The 17786-nt window shown below is 51.2% G+C and overlaps 2 long non-coding RNA genes across 2 annotated transcripts in view; both read right to left on the reverse strand.

Moving 5' to 3' along the window:
* Positions 1-228: 228 nt before the first annotated feature.
* LOC107033204 (uncharacterized) overlaps positions 229-17786 on the reverse strand; it is a 33675-nt gene continuing 16117 nt past the window's right edge. The window contains exon 2 of the long non-coding RNA XR_012079127.1: positions 229-651. This is a non-coding gene — a long non-coding RNA (uncharacterized lncRNA). The remainder of the gene's footprint in view (positions 652-17786) is intronic.
* Positions 8084-17465, reverse strand: LOC140700652 (uncharacterized). The gene is made up of 3 exons (XR_012079128.1): positions 17140-17465; positions 15829-15890; positions 8084-8221 (listed from the first exon to the last, which is right to left on the reverse strand). It is a non-coding gene; the product is annotated as an uncharacterized lncRNA (long non-coding RNA).

Below are 17786 nucleotides of genomic sequence, written 5' to 3' on the forward strand. Positions count from 1 at the left end.
ATTTTCATCTCAAAGGGGTTCATGACTTGTTCTGAGCATCTCAGATCCCAAGGGAGTGACCCTCTGAACCTTATTGAGAATTCTGCTCAATCTTGTCCTCAGCATGTAGCCCCACTCCCTCTATCTTTCAAGGCCCATCTCCAAGTTGAATTACAACTCTGGTGTCATCGTGTGTGTACCGTGAGCTCCTTGGGGACAGAGGTTGGGTCTGATTCATTGCACAGAGTCTCAGGAAGCATCCAATAAATCTTTCAATAGACCACCATCCATTTCAGCCAGCCATCCTTCCACTGTCCAATCCTCCACTCATCAAATGTGAGTTAAGGACTCACATAATTCAGGGAATTCCCCCTTCAAAGATGAAACCCTCCAGTTTCTTTGTCTTCTCACATTCTTTTCCTCTTCTGGGATGCTTCCAGCCAGGTCCGCCACTCTCAGTGGGATCCTCTGCCTTCCCAACTTTGATTTCTAGTGTAGCCTCTTCCATTCCCATCGAAGCAGGTCCTCACACCTCCATGCAGGTGGAAGTTGGGGCTGGCACCTCAGAAGGAACAGTGTCCCATGGTCCACAGCTGGAGGTCTTTAAGGACATCTGCATGTACCGTCAGTTGCTCTCTCAGCCTTTCAAGTCCCAGGGTGCCAAATCTGAGCCTAGGCAGATAAGGAAGCTAGATTTTCATGTGCACATTTGGTGTGGGGTGAGGGGGAGGGGAGGCTGAGGGAGGGCCGGATCTCACTTAGCCCAGAAAGCCCTTCTTATCTACAAGTCCTTTGAAGTAGGGGAGCTCTCAGACACTGGCAGCCAGAGGGGAGCCTTTGCTCCACACCCAAGTCCCCACCATCTCTCAGCTGGAGAGGCTGGGCCCAGTCCTGGAGTGATTCTGGGATCTCAGATACTCACAGATCATTTATTCACTCAGTAAGCACTTCTGAACTGAGCAAGTGCTGGGCTCCGTGCTAAAGGCTGAGGAGGCTGAGATGCATCAGACCCACGTGCTTATTTGCAACCACAAATGCTCTCAAATTGCTCCCAGCCCAAGAAAGGATGCAGATGTGAACTACACTGTGCTCGACTGCTTACGATCCTAGGTCCTGGTCTGGAATGTGACACCTGTATTTGATGCTCAAGCACCCTCTACAAAGTCCAAGCAAGCTGCAAGTTCTCAGACCCCTGCTCACAGACCTCCCAAGGTGGCGGAAATCATTCCTTTTCTTCCTTCTTCCCCTCCCTGCCACCAAAGCAGCCCGTTAGAACACGGGAGCCTCTGGTTAAGATTGTGCTGCCCCCTCCCCAGGGTGCTGAAACCTGCCCTGGCACTTCTCTCACTGGTCCTGACCCTGACCTCTGGGGCTGCCAAACCTCTCTGGCTGCACCTGGCCCAGGACAGCCCTGGAGAGAACTGGAGGCAATATCAGGTTCCCACAAAGCTTGGTTCCTAGAGATAGTTTGGCTGCAGAAAGGCTACTATATCCGCAATGAGCAGGAGACATGAGACAACTGTGGGCTGGAGCCCAGGAGCCCAGGAGCACGCCAGGTGAGAGATGATTCACCCCAGGCAGGCTGGAGCCGAGCTGGGACAAACTGGACAGCCACTGGAATGGAGACTTGATGGGAGGTCGTGCTGGGCTTCGGAAGACGAGGGGCTGACTTAGCCGGCTGGCCAGAGGGAGCACCCCAGCTAATGAAGGAGCCTTAATCCCTCTCTCGGAAGAACAGGGGAGATAAGGCCAGTGAAAATGAGGGAACAGAAAACAGGAGCTGCTTTCCAACTCCCGCCTCCAGCCAGATGTGCTCTCTCTCCTCAACAACTCCTTCCTAAAGCCTCTACTCTCAGGCTGCTAAAGTCCCTGCCTTGGCAGCTGGAGGACAAGGGTGGAGCCTGGTTCATTTCTGTGCTGTTCCAGCCGCTTCCCTCCCTGTGCCTTGCCCAGGACCCACACGTGGCAGTCTCAGTGAACGTGCACCGAATAAGGCACTGCATCGTTCCGTGCTGGTTGTAGCTGGTGCAGAAGCTGTGTATCTAGGGAGTAGAAGTCAGCCAACTTTAGGGTCAGGAGACACAGGTCTTAGCCTTGGCTTTGCCATGTGCTTTTTTGCTCAAGGAGACCTTGAGCAGGTCTTTTTTTTCTCCCATGGGATTCAGTGTCTCCACCTAGGAGGACCACACAAGACAACTCTGAGACCCATAAAGCCATAAAATGCTAGACCAGGATGCCCCCTCCACATTTACTGGGCACAGCCTATGTCCCCTATCAGGGACACCTGAGAAGACCTCATCTCCTTTCTCCCAGGGCACCTCTGTCCTCCCAACAGACTATTTCCGAACTCTGGGAACCAAAGGAGGAATGTATCCAACTGTGAGCTTGGCCAGATCTAGCCGAGTCACCTTGGCTATTTAAAACCTCTCCCTGTGCAGAAACGGTCTGTTGAGGCCAGGAGAAGAAGCAAATCCCTACTCAACTAGAAGTCCACTCTGCCGCAACTCTAAATTCCCCAGGATTAAGGGATCTCTGACACCAGCTTCCCACTGCCCTTTTCACTAATGCTCCCCTGAGGCCACTTGCTGATTGGAATGTTCAGCTCCCCACAACCACCCCCCCCCCCCCGCAGCCAGGCAGGATAAGGGCCCTCTCTGGGGACAGTCTGCTGGCTGTCGTGCTTCCCAGCACTAATCCAGGCTGACAACCCCTGGCCCTGGCATTCCCAAGGGGTCAAACTCTATGGTACAGAAAGCCTGGATCCTCCAGGGATCAGAGGGTAGCTAAGGATAAAGTCAGCCAAGACTAGAGCCAATTGAGGATGGCTGGTGGGGTCCCATGCTGCCAACTTTTGGGTCCTAGCGTGTTCAAGCAAAAAGAGTGTCATGGGCCCCACTGTGCCAATGGAAAAGTGAGGCTCAGAGAGGGCAGGGCACTTGCCAAAGTCACGCTGCACGTTTGTAGTGAGGTGAGGATTCAGATCCAGGTTTCAGTTATTCATTTACACCACAAACTTTTGTTTTAACCATCTCCCAAGTTCCAAATACTGAGATAAATTTGCATTCATTTAACAAACACTTACATAAAACTAACAATGTACCAGCTACTGTTCTAAGCACTTTATAAGTATGATCTCATTTAATCCTCCTAAGAGCCCTGAAAGTAGGTTTCACTATCCCCAATTTACGAAAGAGAAAGCTGAAACATCAAGAGATGAAACAACTTTTCCAGGGTTGCAGAGCTACTAAAATGTGACGAATTTTCATTTGAACCCTGGTCTGTCCTGTACTCCTTTCTCTACTCCATGTTGTTCGGTTGGAGGTGAGAGAAGTCCTAGTAACCGCGCAGTGCTGGCCGGGAGGGGGAGGACGGTGGGTATCTGGGCCCTAGGGCAGAGGGGTCTGGGAGGCAAGCTCTGAGGGCAGTGGGTTCACGTGTAGCTGGGGAGCTGGCTGGGCGACACGGTGCCCTAAGGCCTCACCCCTGCCTCGGTGTGGCCACGCCGCACATCTCCAGGGAAGCCCATTCGCTTTGCCTTTGACGTGAATTCTGCACCACCCCACCCCACCCCAACAAGGTCATGCAATGATGCAGCGGCCCAGCCCTCACCTGCACCGGTGCCTGTCAGCCAGGTGTGAGCCTCAGCCATGCAGCCAGGGCCGCCGTTCTCGGGGTGAGGACTCCTCAGCCCGCAGCGGAGGCCTTGCCCACCCCAGAGGTAATGTGTGCCAGCTGTGGCCGCAGCCCCCACCAGCTCTGCAAGATCACGTCGGGGGCAGCCTGTGGGTCATATGTCTAGACAGTCAGACTGAGAATGAGGCTCGGCATCTTGGGAGAAGTTTCCTGAATTCCTTCCACCTTCGGGAATGGAAACTGAGCTAACAGGGAATTTGTTCTAATTATAGGGAAATAAGGAGAATTGAACAAGAGCTCCTCAAGGTTGAGCTCTTCTGCCAGGCTGCTCCAGCGCTCGCCCTACCTTCATCTCTCTAGTGAGAAACCCTAGAGCACCGACTCCGTGCCAGCTCCTGGCCAGGCACTGGGCACAGAGAGGGTTAGACTGGGGCCCTGCCCACCAGGAGCACCCATCCAGTAGAGCAGCAAACAGTGGACCATCAACAAGGAAGCTTGAGGGAGGAGGGGGTGGAGGAGGGCAATGGAGCACAGGCACCTGAACGCCCCGCCCAGAGGTCGGTGGAGGCTTCCAGACAAAGTGGAGGTCCTCTCCCCTCCCTTCTGCCCACATCACAGGGCTCAGCTAAAATGCCACCTCCTTCAGGACATCTGATTTCTTCAGGACACACTGAAGGGCACTCACTCACTGATACTGATTGCAGCTAGAAGGGTGAACCAGAGAGCCTGACTGTCTCTGACGGAGTTTAAGGCTGCTCCTTTCCAACCCTTCCAAGAGGGGTCTTTGCACACATTTCACCCAGCAAGTCAGCTTTTCCCAAGTTTCTTTCAAGAAGCAACCAAGTACCATAACACAGAACCAAGCTTCTGGAATAGGACACGCACACTGGAATACCGAGTCCGTCCCTGGGTAATCTTGAGCAAGCTACTTGGTCTCTTTGAGTCTTAGCTCTATTTATCAAATTTGTACAATAGTCACTTGGGAAGGCTGTGTGGATTAAGTAAAGAAAGTCATGGTGATTGCTTAACCTAGTGCTTGGCTACTAGTGTCATTAAGAACAAGGATAGTCTCAAAGCCAGTCCCAATGGCTCACCGAGTGTCAAAGGGTCCCTGTACCTAGCAGGTCCTTTATAAATGCCTTGACTGCTTGACTGCTCTTTGGCAGAGAATGGGGGCAGATCTCTGTGGTCTTTTAAAATGTGGCAAAATATACATAACATTAAATTTACCATATCAACCATTTTTGAGCATACAATTTAATGGCATTAGGTACATTCACAGTGCTATGCAACCATCACTAATATCCATCTTTAGAACTTCTTCATCATCCCAAGCAGAATCTCTGCACCCATTAAGCAATAACCTCTCCTTTCTTCCATCCGCCCAGCTCCTAATAGCCTCTGTTCTACTTTGTGCCTCTATGAATTTGCCCATTCTCGGTTCCTCGTAGAAGGGGAATCATCCAATATTTGCCCTTTTGCATCTGACTTATTTCACTTAGCATGCTGTTTTCAAGGTTCCTCATGCTGCCTTATATGTCAGCATTTTGTCCCTTTTTAAGGCTGAATAATATCCCATTGTATGCACGTATCACATTTTGTTTATCCATTCATATGTTGATGGACGTTTGGGTTGCTTGCACATTTTGGCTATTGTGAAGAGCGTTGCAATGAGCATTGGTATACAAGTGTTCAGGTCCCCCCTGCTTTCAGTTCTTCTGGGGCTATTCTGACAGGTGGAATTGCTGGATCACATAGCAATTGCATGTTTAATTTTTGACGAACCTCCATACTGCTTTCCATAGCAGCAGCACCATTTTACATTCCCACCAGCAATGCCATATGGTCTTGAAGGAGGAGTTGAAAGGGTGTGAGATGGACTCCCAGGGTACTTGGCCCCCTCCTGTGGAGACTTTTCTCAAAGCAATGGAAGCAGAGTGGTGACAAACTGGGGCAAGCCCAGAGGAGGGGCTTCGAGGGTGGAGGGGAACCAAAGCTACATGGAGGAGGGAGGGTGGAAGGGCCCAGAATGTGGAGTCTGCTGAGAAGGCCCTGGAGGTGTGACGTCTGCCATGTGTGTGTCCATCATGCTGCCTGGGGACAGAGTGGGCGACCTCAGGGTCAGAGTAAAGTCCAGTCAGGATGTCCCAGGGAGACTAGAAACATCTCAAGATGAGGAAGACTTCCGGAGAGCCAGACCTTCCATGAGTGGGGAGCTCTCCATCACCAGAGGTGTGCTGGGAGCCACTGAGGTCCTCTTGAACAGGAGGCTGAAGGGCATTGGAGGTTTGGCTGATAGCCTCCGTGAGCCTATAGAGCAGTGTGTTCTGAACATTTGTGATTTGAAAAATCTGTGGCTGGATTCCATCTGAGCCCAATGGTAGCCAAAGTCTCCATACCTTGCTATTCCCGCCCATCCAGACAACTTTGCCCAAGACATTGCTCAGCCCCTCTGGGGTGAGCTTCTTTTCCATTTGCTGATGAGGATATTATGTGACACCCTAAGTTCCTAAGTTCCTGTAGCTCCTGTCTACTTTTTCAATTAGAAATATAGGAAAACAAATACATGTATATATATGTATGACTGAAACATTATGCTGTACACCAGAGATTGACACATTGTAACTGATTATACTTCAATACATTTTTAAAAAAAGTAGTAATACTGTGTGCCTGCCAAGGAAGGCTGCGGGGAACAGTGCAAAGGTGAACAAGGGAAAAAAGCTCTCCTGCCTGGTCTTCAGCAGCCTCCGGAGTCTGCTCCACGCTCCTGCCCCCAGCCTCCCTCGCCAAAGCACAGAGCTGACCTTACTTCCTTCCCTGCTCAGCACTCAGCCCCGCTGCCCCAGTCATTCTCTCTCCGGCCCTCTTCTCTCCTTCCAGCCATTCAGTTTATGGTCCTGGCTGGACTTGCTTCCTCAGACAGTGTCTCTGAATCTCTCTACCTACACAAATCCTGCCATCTTTTTATGGCTCATCCAGGTTTCCCCTCCTATAGAAAACCCACAGAGAGATCCTCCTTCCCTAAGGCTTTGTCTGCTAGGGTGTCACTTAAGGCAGTCACTCAGAGGTGTTCCTTATTAAGCAGCCACTCGGCACCTGGACTGTTCCATGTGCTGGGGATACATCAGTAAAGACAACAGCATCTCTGGCATTCTTGAGCTTCTCCTACAATAAGAGACACAGAAAATAAACACAGAAACTAATATATAACATCACTTGATGTAGGGATGATTGCTGCAGAGACCATAAAACAGGGGATATAAGGGAAGCTATTCTGGATAGAATGGTCAGGGAAGACCTCTCTTGGAAGTGATGTCTGAGCCAAGATCTGTATTATGAAAAGAGCCAACCATGAGAGAGGATCTGGGGTGGGGGCCTCTTCCGGGACACATGAAGGAAAAGGTTCCTGAATAACCTTGTTTTGTTCCAGGAACAAGGAGGTGGTCACTGTGGCTGGAAGATGGAGAAGAGACAGAGTGGATTAGGTGATGGCAGGGAGACGGGCCGGGGAGATGATGGCATCCGTGGTGAGAAGTACAATAGGGAGCCATTGAGGGTCTTGAGCACAGAAGTGGCCTGATCTGATTTGTGATGCTGCAGACAGAACAGCTTGTAGTGCGAAAAGCCTGGAGCGGGGAGACCAGTTAGGAGCCTACTGGACTAGATCAGGCAAGAGATGATGGTGGTTTGGACCTGGGAGTTGGCAGCACCGCTGATGAGAAGAGACAGGTTTGAGATACATTTTGAAGGTACAGTCACCCGGAGACTGGGAGAGGGAGGCCCTGGCAGAGAAGTGTCACCTTTTTTGTTGGATTGTTGTGCTACAGAGAAGGATGAGGAGTCTTCCAGATATAGAAAGAGAAAATAACATTCCAGGCAGTATTTTTAAAAGATTCAGAGGCAAAAAAAGTGGATGGATGGTGCTTTCAGAATGATGGCTGTGAATGATATGTACTGAATTTTTGAAGATGACAGGTGAGAAATAGGACAGATAAGTCCATAAGGATCTGGAGCATTATGGGAAGGGCTTAAGCTTCATTTCTTGTGGGTAATAGGGAGCTACTGAAGGCACTAGCACATAAGAGTCGCTCAACATATGTTTACATTGGAGCCCCAGTGTTGAACTGCGGGAGTTGCTTTCACAGGTATTTCATGGGACCCTATAGAAACAGCCTGATGTTTGGCAACTGTAGATTCTTCTCTCCCTGTGCTGAAGGCAACTTGTGCCCAGGTTGAGCTCTGTTCACAGTCTGCCTGTGAGTTCTCTGGGCACCCAGGTACCTGAGGGACAGAGCCAGGTGGCCAGTGACTGGAAGACAAGCGCCTGGCTGTACATCTCAACCAGCCTTCACCACCCTTGTACACACCAACAGGCCATGCCCTGCAGTATCCGCCGCCAGGGCAAACCCAATCCACGTGCCTGGGGCATTTTTTACCAGGCAATACAGAGAGAAGCTTCCAGACACAGTTCCTCATAAACATTTATCACTTGAGCTTTCTCAAGATTTTAGAGAGGCACTGAGGTGTTCACCATAGCCATGGCTCAGTCTCCAAGAAGCTATTTGACACGAGGCCAACATCTTGCTCTGGGCCTCAGTTTCTCTGTCTGGAAAGTGAAAAGATTGGACATCGTGACCCAAGGTGTTCTCTAGCTCTGGCCCCCTCTGCCTGTTTATTTTGTTCCTTTTCTGCTCAGAACCCATTTGCATGTCTACTCTTCATGCTGGGGAACAAGCCACAGTGTTTGGGTGGAGCCTGGTCCATGATCCATCTCAGTCCCAGGGCCCGAGAGACCCAGTCAGATTCCACTGGAGGGAAAGCAGAATCCTGTAAGGACTGCTGTGCCCTGTGCCTTCTGGAAAGCGCATGCAAAGCCTGAATTCTCACCCACATGCTGGAGCAAGCTGTCCTCCCTTTGAAACCTAAGAAAGTTGCAGGAACAGCTGTTTATCTGTTTCATGGTTTGCATAATTTCCCTGGCACCTTCGCTAATTGTTGAAGTGGGTTTTCATGGGTGGAGATTGAGCTCTTGGTCTGCCGTGGATGTGCTGGGCTGCAGCTCATTTGGAGGAAGAGAATTGGAGCCGAGATCTTACAGGGCCCTCCTGAGGATGCCCAGCCACAGGGATCTGCTCATGAAGATCTGAGGGTCCTGTTGAAGTCCAGGAAGCAAGCTGAGTTGCAGGAGGTGAAACGGATGACACTTTGGAAGCTGATTCAGCAAGTATCTGTGAGGCCAGCCGGTGAGGTGCAAGGAAGGGTGGAGAAATGTGGCAGGGTTAGAAGATGCTAAGCAACTCAGGACTGGATGGGATACAAAGCACCTGCTGGGTCCATGTACTCCTGAAAATTATACTTCTTTACCCCTTCTCTCAACAGAGATTACTATGTGTGCCATGCCAGGCACTAGGGTAAAGGGTAGGACACCCACCCAGATCTTTCATTCCTAGAAATATGGACTGACTGGAATTGTGCCTTGTGGTTCCAACTGTAGACACTCAGGAGAAGGGGTGGTAAGCATGGCCTCGTGATGACCAGGAGGACTTTCTGGAGGTGGTGACATGCCAGGCAAACTAGGAAAGGCACAAAGGGAAATAATAACTCCGTAGCACCAGTGGAAAGAGCTTGGACTTTGAACCAAACAGACCTGGTTCAAGCTGACCCTCTGAGCCTTTGTTTTCTCATCAGTAAGATGGGAAATGTAATGATAGTTTAGGAGATTAAATGAATTCAGGAGGAAATACGCCTGGTTCAAAGCGGGATCTCCTGAAATGGTTGGTTGGTGGAGGTCAAGGTGCACGAGGTGGTTCAGAGTCTAGGGGAGAAAGTCTTCAGTATCCTTCCTCCTCAGCTTTGAGTGGACTCCTCCCCACTCACCCCTGTGGCCAAGGTCAGGGTGGGTAGCATTTGGGCCAGTGCCCCGGGGCCTGGTGGCCTGCTTGCCCTGAGCTTCCGAAGGGCATCAGCACAGCAGGCTTCTTTGAGCCCAGTGAATTTCCACAAGCCAGGAGGGCCCCACTCTGAGGCTCACACCTCTGGAACTTGAGATGTTGGCCAAGTTCAGGCTGTGGGAGGGGAAGCCTGTGTAGGCTGCATTTGGTGGGGAAATGGGCCTCCAGGGTGGAAAAGAAAAATAAAGAAAAGGAGTCCTGCTGGAGCCTGCTTATAGAGAGATGCAGCTCTAATGCCTACCCCTCCCACCTTCCTTGCCCCAGGCCTTTGCTGGAGAACTAGCTTTAGAATCTGGCCCAGCAAAGACCGCTTCCTCTAGGAAGCCTGCTTGGATGGCCTGGTCCCTTCTGAGTTCTCACTCTACCGATCCTGTAAATTTGAGTGTGGATTCACCCTCACAGGCCAAGTATTTGCTGCACACTCTGTTTGGTACAGTTCATATTTGACTCAAATTGTAAGCTTCCACCAGAGAATCAAAACAAAGAGGAGAAAATTCACATCTGTGGAGCCCCTACTGTATACCTCACCCTGGGCTGTCCATCTTTTATATGTCACCTCACTTGAACCTTACAACAGCCCTCCAAGATAAGGACCACATTCCATTTTACAGATGAAGAGAATGAGGCTCAGAGTGGTGTAAGTCCCAGGATGGGAAGACCAAGTGTGCAGGATTCTGAAGCTTCTTTAGCTCCTTTACACCAAAGCAAGGTCCTCTGTGGGAGAAGTATGCACTCTGTGGTGAAAGACGTTTGGGAGATCCTGCTTGTTAAGCATGTCTCTTGAGTTTCCCAGCCCACAGTAGCATATTCACGGTCCTGCAGAAAAGGTACCTGACTTACTTTACCTAGTCCAGCACTCCCCGAGGGACACCTCAGTCACATTATAGCTGCTGACATCCCCTGAGGCCCCTGGGCATGCACTTTGGGACATGTTGTCTAGAAAGTAAAGACCACCAAAGTGGGCAAGCCTAGGAGCAAGCTCTCTGAGGAACTCAGGGAGGGGCGGGAAAGCTGAATTAGACCTGAGTCGGGGGCAGGGGGAGGAAGAAGAGCATAACTGGTGTGAGTGAGCCTCATGAGGGTCTGGACAGGGAGGCCACAGCCCCAGCTGAAACCCAGCATCCTAAGTATCTGAACTGTTAATGTCTTTGACCACAAAAGTCTGTCTTTAAAGCCGGAAGCACAGGGTGACACCAATCCTGCTCTCCACCATTGCAGGCAGGAGGGAGTAGGCGAAATGAATGAGTCAGTCTCTGCTGCTGAAGGAAACAGGCAAAATGCAATCTGAGGGACTTCAGTTAGACGTCAGTCAGGCCATCAGGAGATCTAAACAGTATCCCCAAACCATAGATGCCCTTCTTTTGGCTCACCTCCATCTTGCCAATGTCCACCAGGCAAGGCATCTGTCAAAAAGACTTTGAAGACTCCATGCTCTCTGCCTTCTGTGAAGTCAGGAAGTCCTGATTCATTTTCCCTCCCAAAGAAGTTGCTGGAGACTTCAGAACAATAACAAGACCTGGAATCTTAGCACAGTGGTCCTGCCAAATTCTGTACAGGACTAAGCGCACCTGGAGTACTCTGTACTGGCTGGCCACCACACACTGGGGTGCATTGCTGAGGTGTCCAAGTGTTCATGGCCCAGATGGGCAGCTCCTGGACACTGTCAGGTGAGGCGCAGGTGAAGGAAAGAGTTAGGGGGACATTTACAGATGGGAGTGCAATTAGAACCTTCAAGACTGTCTCACACGTGCCTAGAGCAGTGCTTCCTAAAATGTGTCCCTGAAGCGGCAGCATCAGCATCACTTGGGAATAAGTTGGAAATGCAAATTCTTGCACACCACCCCTCCTCGTGCAACAGAGTCAGAAGCTCAGAACGGACCCCAGTCAAGAGTTTTAATAAGACCTCCTGATGATTCTGAAGCATCTTAAATTTTGAGAACCTCTGACTGGCAATCATGCCTGTTATAATGCCTGTTCTTCAGGAGAAATAGTGTTATTCTCACTGTGGAAAGCAGCTCAGAGAAGATGTTTGTTCCATCCCAGGACCTACAGCGGATAATCTGCAGATCCAGGGCTCCCAGTCCCAGGAATTCTCAAGCTTCCTGGCAGCCAGGCAGAGCTGTGTGCCCAAGGTACTAAGACAGCTGCTTGCCTTGGCCCCAGAGAAAGCCTTAATTGGCTCATTAATAGCTCTGATTAGAGAGAATGGAGAAGCCTTATCTTTGAAGTCCCTGGGCTGCATAGAAGCTCACGCAGGGAGCTCGCTGTGGCTAATTAAAGCTGAGCTGTGTTTCCTGTCAAGAGCCCAGAGTGTTAATGGCTTCAAGCGAGAAAAATTAAGCTTCCACCTCCATTCAGGGGTAATGGACAGAACCGGCAGAATGCAGAGGAGAAGAAAGGGCCTTGTCACAGCGCAGAGCCCCTGGGCTCTCTTCTGAAGTACGTGTCCAAAGAGGAACTGCTGGCTTTGGGTGCCTGGGGGGTCCCTGATTCTCACAGTGACAACCCTTGGTCTGTCATCATCTTCATTCTTTTGTTTTATGAGTTTTGAGCCTCTCAGCCTCTGATCGCACCTGCTCAGGTGTGTGTGAGTGGGAAGTTGGGGTGGGGGGCTGAGTGACAGTCCTGGTGTTAACAGGGTGTCAGGCGCTTCGCAGGTTCTGGTCTCAAAAGCCACATCTACCGTGGGCTCCCAGTGCTGTAGCTATCACTGCTGGATCAGCCCCTTCCCTAAGAGCCAGCTGCAAGCTGGGTATCTGACCTTATCTCATGTGATGACCTCAGTGATTCCCCAGAAGGCACACAAGGCACAGACACATGGGTTAACTGACTTGTCCAAAGACAGAGCTGATTCAAAATCCCTTCTCCTTTAACCAGTAAAATAACCAAACGTCCTCCATCCTTGAACTTCGTTTCCTAAGGCCACGGGTCATTTCAAGCTGGGGATGCTAATGCCACCCCAATCTTCCACCTTATCCTTCTCCCCACCCCACCTACACTCCAGCTCAGGGGAGGTGACTGAGGGCAGAACCTTTCCAGGGGACCTTCCCTTGTGGTTGAGTTTAAAGGGTCAAACTAGACCCCAGCTGGCTGGATATAAGCACAGAGCTGGTATTTCTAAACTAGAAATCGACATTTATTCTAAAGAATGGCCTATTATTATTTGATTAATTTATTTCTCTGAAAAATTTGATCAAAGCAATCAAACCACAGAAAGGCTGTGAACACATATAGCCTTTGGTGAAAATACCATTACATAAATATGAGTGCAAAAGTCAGCCCCAGATTGATATTTTAGCTCAAATAAGACCCAGACAGTTTAAACAAGAACTATCCCAGGACACCCAGCAGGTGGTCAGCATGGTTCCCCCAGAGCCCGTCTTTGTATCTCTAAGTAGTCAAAGCCTTTCCCTATTTCAAGGCCTGAGTCAATGCCCTCTCCTCCAGGGAGCTGCCTCCTGCCCCCAGCTCTAACCCTCCTCACCCAAAGAGGTTGCTCCCCATCCCCGCAATTCCCTGCCACTCTCTGCTTAACAGCCTGTTTCAGAGTTGGACGTGGGGCCCCCAGGCCCTGACCAGTTCTGAGGGCCCCCACCAGGGCCCAGGCTCAGTGAACAAACGAATGAATGACCGAACATTCTAGGAGAGGGGACAGTGGTCTCTTGGGCTAGAATCCATCTCTTGCTCCCTGCATCCTCCAGGGAGGATCCTTCTCAGGTCCTTCAGCATGGCTGGTGATTACAAGTCTCCCTTTCTGCCCTCCCGGAAGTGGTAAGAGTATCCAGGGCAGGGACTAGGTCTGACTTGCCTCTTTATTCTCAGTGCTGGGGCTGCAGCACTGGGGAACCGTATCCAAGAGACCTAAGGAAGGGCTTATTGAAAGAATGAATGATCAAGAGGACAAAGAACTTGCATCTAAACAAATTGCCTCAGAAATATTTCTCCCTTGGCAGAGAAAGGGTTAAACCTGTATGTGTGAGCCTACCTCTCCCCAACCACCTAAGTCAAATTAGAAGGAGGTCTAGGCCAGAGGGTAGGGCTGAGGCTGGGCCAAGCTGGCATCACTGGCAGGGCAGAGGGGGCAGGGCCAAATGACCACTGTCACCTAGGACACTTCCACATGGACCGGGTAGGGGAAGCGTCTCCAGCTCCCCCACCTGCTCAGCAGCTCCCAGCTCATCCTGGTGTGCTAGGGTCCTCAAAGGGCTGTATGTCCTTGGCCTGGCCATGGCGGTCAGCAGGTGGAGAGGCAAACACACAGAGAAGCCCTGGCTCCTTCCCTGACAATGCTGCCCTCTCCACATGCCCCCAAGCCATGAAGTGGAGCAACAGTAAGGATGCCACCCCCTGAGTGTGGTTGAGACATGGAGCACAAAGGCCAAAGGGAACAGCAATGTGAATCTCTATGGGGGACTGTTGGGTGGCGGGCGCCTTGCCCGTAATGGCTTCAATAAGCCAGAGAGAGGTGTTGGACATGGAGAGGAAAATGGACCAAACCTGCTCTCCTGCCTCCACCACCTGGCTTTCTTCCTCTTCCTGTAGTTGATGGAAGCAGCCTGGCACAGCAAGAGAGGGAGCGGACTCTAACCACTAGCAGGGACGCTGGGAGACTCTCTCCCCGCCAAGCCCTGGGCTGGTGGACACATGCACACGCATTTTTCATTTTTCATTCATTTTCACAGCCAGTACTCAGAGAAAGGATGAAGTCCGTGTAAAAGATGGGAACACTGAGACCAGAGAGGCACAAAAACGTAAAGCCATGTGCCCTGAGTTGGTCTCAAATTTCAAGGCTGCACCAGACTTGAAACCCAGGACTCACTGACCCCATGCTCCCGGGCTGCCTCCCCCAAACCACAAACATCCACTCTGGCTCCATCTCAGCCCGGCACTTGTTCGGTTTCATTGGACAAGTGCTTCCTGCTGTGCCTGCGGAAGTCCTACCCACCCTTCAAGGTGCTACTCCAGCAGTGACAGTTGCTCGGTCACATGTCGCCTCTCTCCACGACCACCTTGGACTGTGACTGCTATTCCTGCTGTGTTCGGAATCTGGAGAGCACATGGCTTCAAGGCCACCTTCTGCTGGAGTGGGTTGTGTGAGCCTGGGCCTCGCCGCTCAGATTGGGATTTTCGGGGAAACATACGATCCTCTACCCAACCCAGCCTCCCAGCCTGGCTCAGGAGCCTGTGAAAGAGGGATGCAGAGAAGATGTGTCTGGTAAAGTGTCCCTTCTCCAGCCAGTTTCCTCACTAGATGGTGGATGAGCTGGACTAAATCAATGGTTCAAAAAGGCCAGGGTATGCGCCCTGCACAACGCACTTGCCCCCGTTGCCTGAGACTCTGACCTCATCTCCTACGCTCCAGCAGCACTGGCCTCCTTGTTCTTCCTTCAAGACATCAGCCGGCCATGCCTCAGGGCCTTGGCACCTGCTATTTTCTCCACCTGGAGGGGTCTTTCTCCAGATTCCCCCATATCTCCCTCCCTTGCTCCTTCAGGTCTTCTTTTAAAACACTGTTTAAAATTGTGCCACCCCACTCCCTCAGCACTATGTGTCTCCCTCTTCTGCTTTCTTTTTCTCCATTGCCTTTATCAGCACCTTACTGTTGAAGAAAAATTTCTTTGAAGGGGAGGTAATTAGGTTTTTATTTATTTATTTATATGGAGGTACTGGGGATTAAACCCGTTCTACCACTGAGCTATACCCTCTCCCACCAGCATCTTACATTTTTAAGGAATCCTAGGCTGCTAAGTTACCTACCTCAGAATTACCTGGGGAGCTGGTTTAAAAATGCTGATTCCTGGTCCCCACTGGGCCAGCTAAGTCTGGATCTCAAGGGTGGGGACCATTTGTCATTTGTATTGTATAAAATCTCTCTAGGTGTTTCTGATGCACAGGCAGGGATGGGAACAGTTTAAAAAAAAAAAACCTGTAAATAAGGAAGGGTCCCCCGCCCCATCTGGGATGTGATTTGAGTTGACCAAGCCTCAGCCTCAACTCTGGCCTTTATTAACTCTGGTCCCCCTGACCTTCCATCCACACATCCTCCCTCACACTACATGGAATCCGCTGGTCTCTGATCTTAGCATCCCTTTGATATTTCCGTCAGCTGTGCGCATGCTCTCTCCTCTCCTCTAAGTCTCCTCTCCAGTGCTTTGAACTTACTCTTTAAGGCCCTGCTGATGCCACTTCTCTTCCCTCCACCACTCCCACCGAGTCGGAGTCCCTAAAGCCCTCCTCTGGGCTCAGAAAAGTCTGCACGTACCTTTGGTACACCGTCTTGTCGCCAACTTTTCAGACGCTCATCCTTCTCTGTAGACCATGACTCTGAAGAAGGCAACAAAGAAGTCGGATTCCTAGCACCCAGTACAGTACCCGGCACCTGGCAGGTGCTTCCTAAACACCGAGTGTGTGAGCAGATACACTAGGGAGTGCGTGGCTGGTTAAGCACAAGCATGCTTGGCAAAGCCACAAGTTATAAAGTTGGTGTAGTTTGTCTTCCAACAAACTCACCGTTTCCTGGCTTCATCTCAGGACAGCTGACCATAGACTGTTTCCAGCTCAGGTCTGCTCTAGGGACAGACCCTGACAAGCAACCTCCCGGCCGCCAGTCAGTGAGTGGCCCAGCTTAGCTGGGGAGCCCTCCCTTCCTAGAGGGCCTTGCTCTGTCTCCAGGGGAATCCAAGCCTTCTGCCAGGTTCCAGACATCAAAGTAGCCCTTGGGAGATCTTGTATTTAGGGGAAGGACTTTCTCTTATCTTCCCCAGGTCAGGTGACAGACGCTCAGCCCATCGTACCACAGGATGTAGTGAGTGCTCCAAGCAGAAAGGGAAACGCACACACACACACAAGCTCTACAGTTTGGCATGAACGATCAGAGATTGTGGGGTACAGCCTGCTAACTCTTCCTACGAACAGCGATGCCAGAGAGATCCCAACACTTGCTAAGGTTACAGGACCCTGCAGGACTCAACCCGTTTGGTAGGGGGTTCTTAGCCTGCCATCCTTCCCACCTCTCACCCCTCATCTGCCAGAGAACGGCTGGACTTCTCCACGAGAGCCCTGAGTTATGTCGCCTGGGCCCAATTAGCACCAAGGTCTCTAGGACCACCAAGTGCCCCGCCGGCCAGCAGCTGAGGCCTGTCTGGCAGGACATATTTAGATGATGAAGCCATGCTGCGTGCTAAACTCGGCGCAGGAAAGAGCAGCTTGACTTGGATGCCCACCAAAGGCTGCCAGGCTTGGCTCCTGCCCATGAGTTGGCAACCAGGCTGTCTGGCAGGGGATGAGGCCAGCCCTGCCTAGGCAAGAGGGGTGAGGCCAGCCTGGGAGAGCACACGGGATGCCCTCCCTGGGGCTTGGCAGGGCCCACGAGTGTGGGTGGTGAGAGAGCACGGAGCTGGGAGCCAGAAGACCTGGACTCAGACCCAGCTCCTCTACCAACTCCTTATTGGGTGACCCCGGACACACTGTTTATCTTCCTCTTTATGCCCCAACTCCTCCCTGTAAAGTGGGAAGGATTTCCTTGCCTGCCTCAGGAAACACATGAGAAACATGCCAGATGTCAAAAACGTGCCTGCTCTCTCGAAGCCTCAGTTTCCTCATCCATAAAATGAGACAAGCATGGTACTTCCCTCCCGGAGTGAGGATTAACACGCAGCTCCTGACACAGAACGAGGGCTAACTCGGTCATGGCCTAGCCCTCGTGTAATTAGTATTACATCAGGGCAGACACTCTGCCCCGCTGATTCTTGGTTTTCTAATTTGCCTTCTTCGTGTGGGTTGATGTGAAAATCAAACCCAGAAACTGAGGCTCAAAAAGTAGCTTGTGTCAGTTGGTACAACTAAGAATTGGTGGATTTGGGTTCTGAATTCCGATCTGCCTGATTGTGAATCCACATTCCGTCTCTAGTACCAACACCCACTCACCATCCACTGGCTTTCAGACCTTGCTTTGGTGGTGGGTGTGCAGCTCAGAGCTGGCCTGGAGAGGTCACGCATCCCAACAGACACAGACAGCCCTGGGGTGTCCCTGAGATCAGCCCTGTTATGTCGATGGCAGCACTTCTGGAAAGTCCAGCCTTCCAGGAGAAGAGACGGAACAGAAAGCAAGGAAGGATCGTCCTGGGCACCCCGTGAGTGACGTGCAGGACCTGGTATGATGACTGTGGACCCCGACTCTGTCCCTGGACTGACCCCACGCACCCTGGGCCACTCTGGTGA

This window comes from Vicugna pacos, chromosome 13 (genome assembly GCF_048564905.1).
Source record: "Vicugna pacos chromosome 13, VicPac4, whole genome shotgun sequence".
NCBI lineage: Eukaryota > Metazoa > Chordata > Mammalia > Artiodactyla > Camelidae > Vicugna > Vicugna pacos.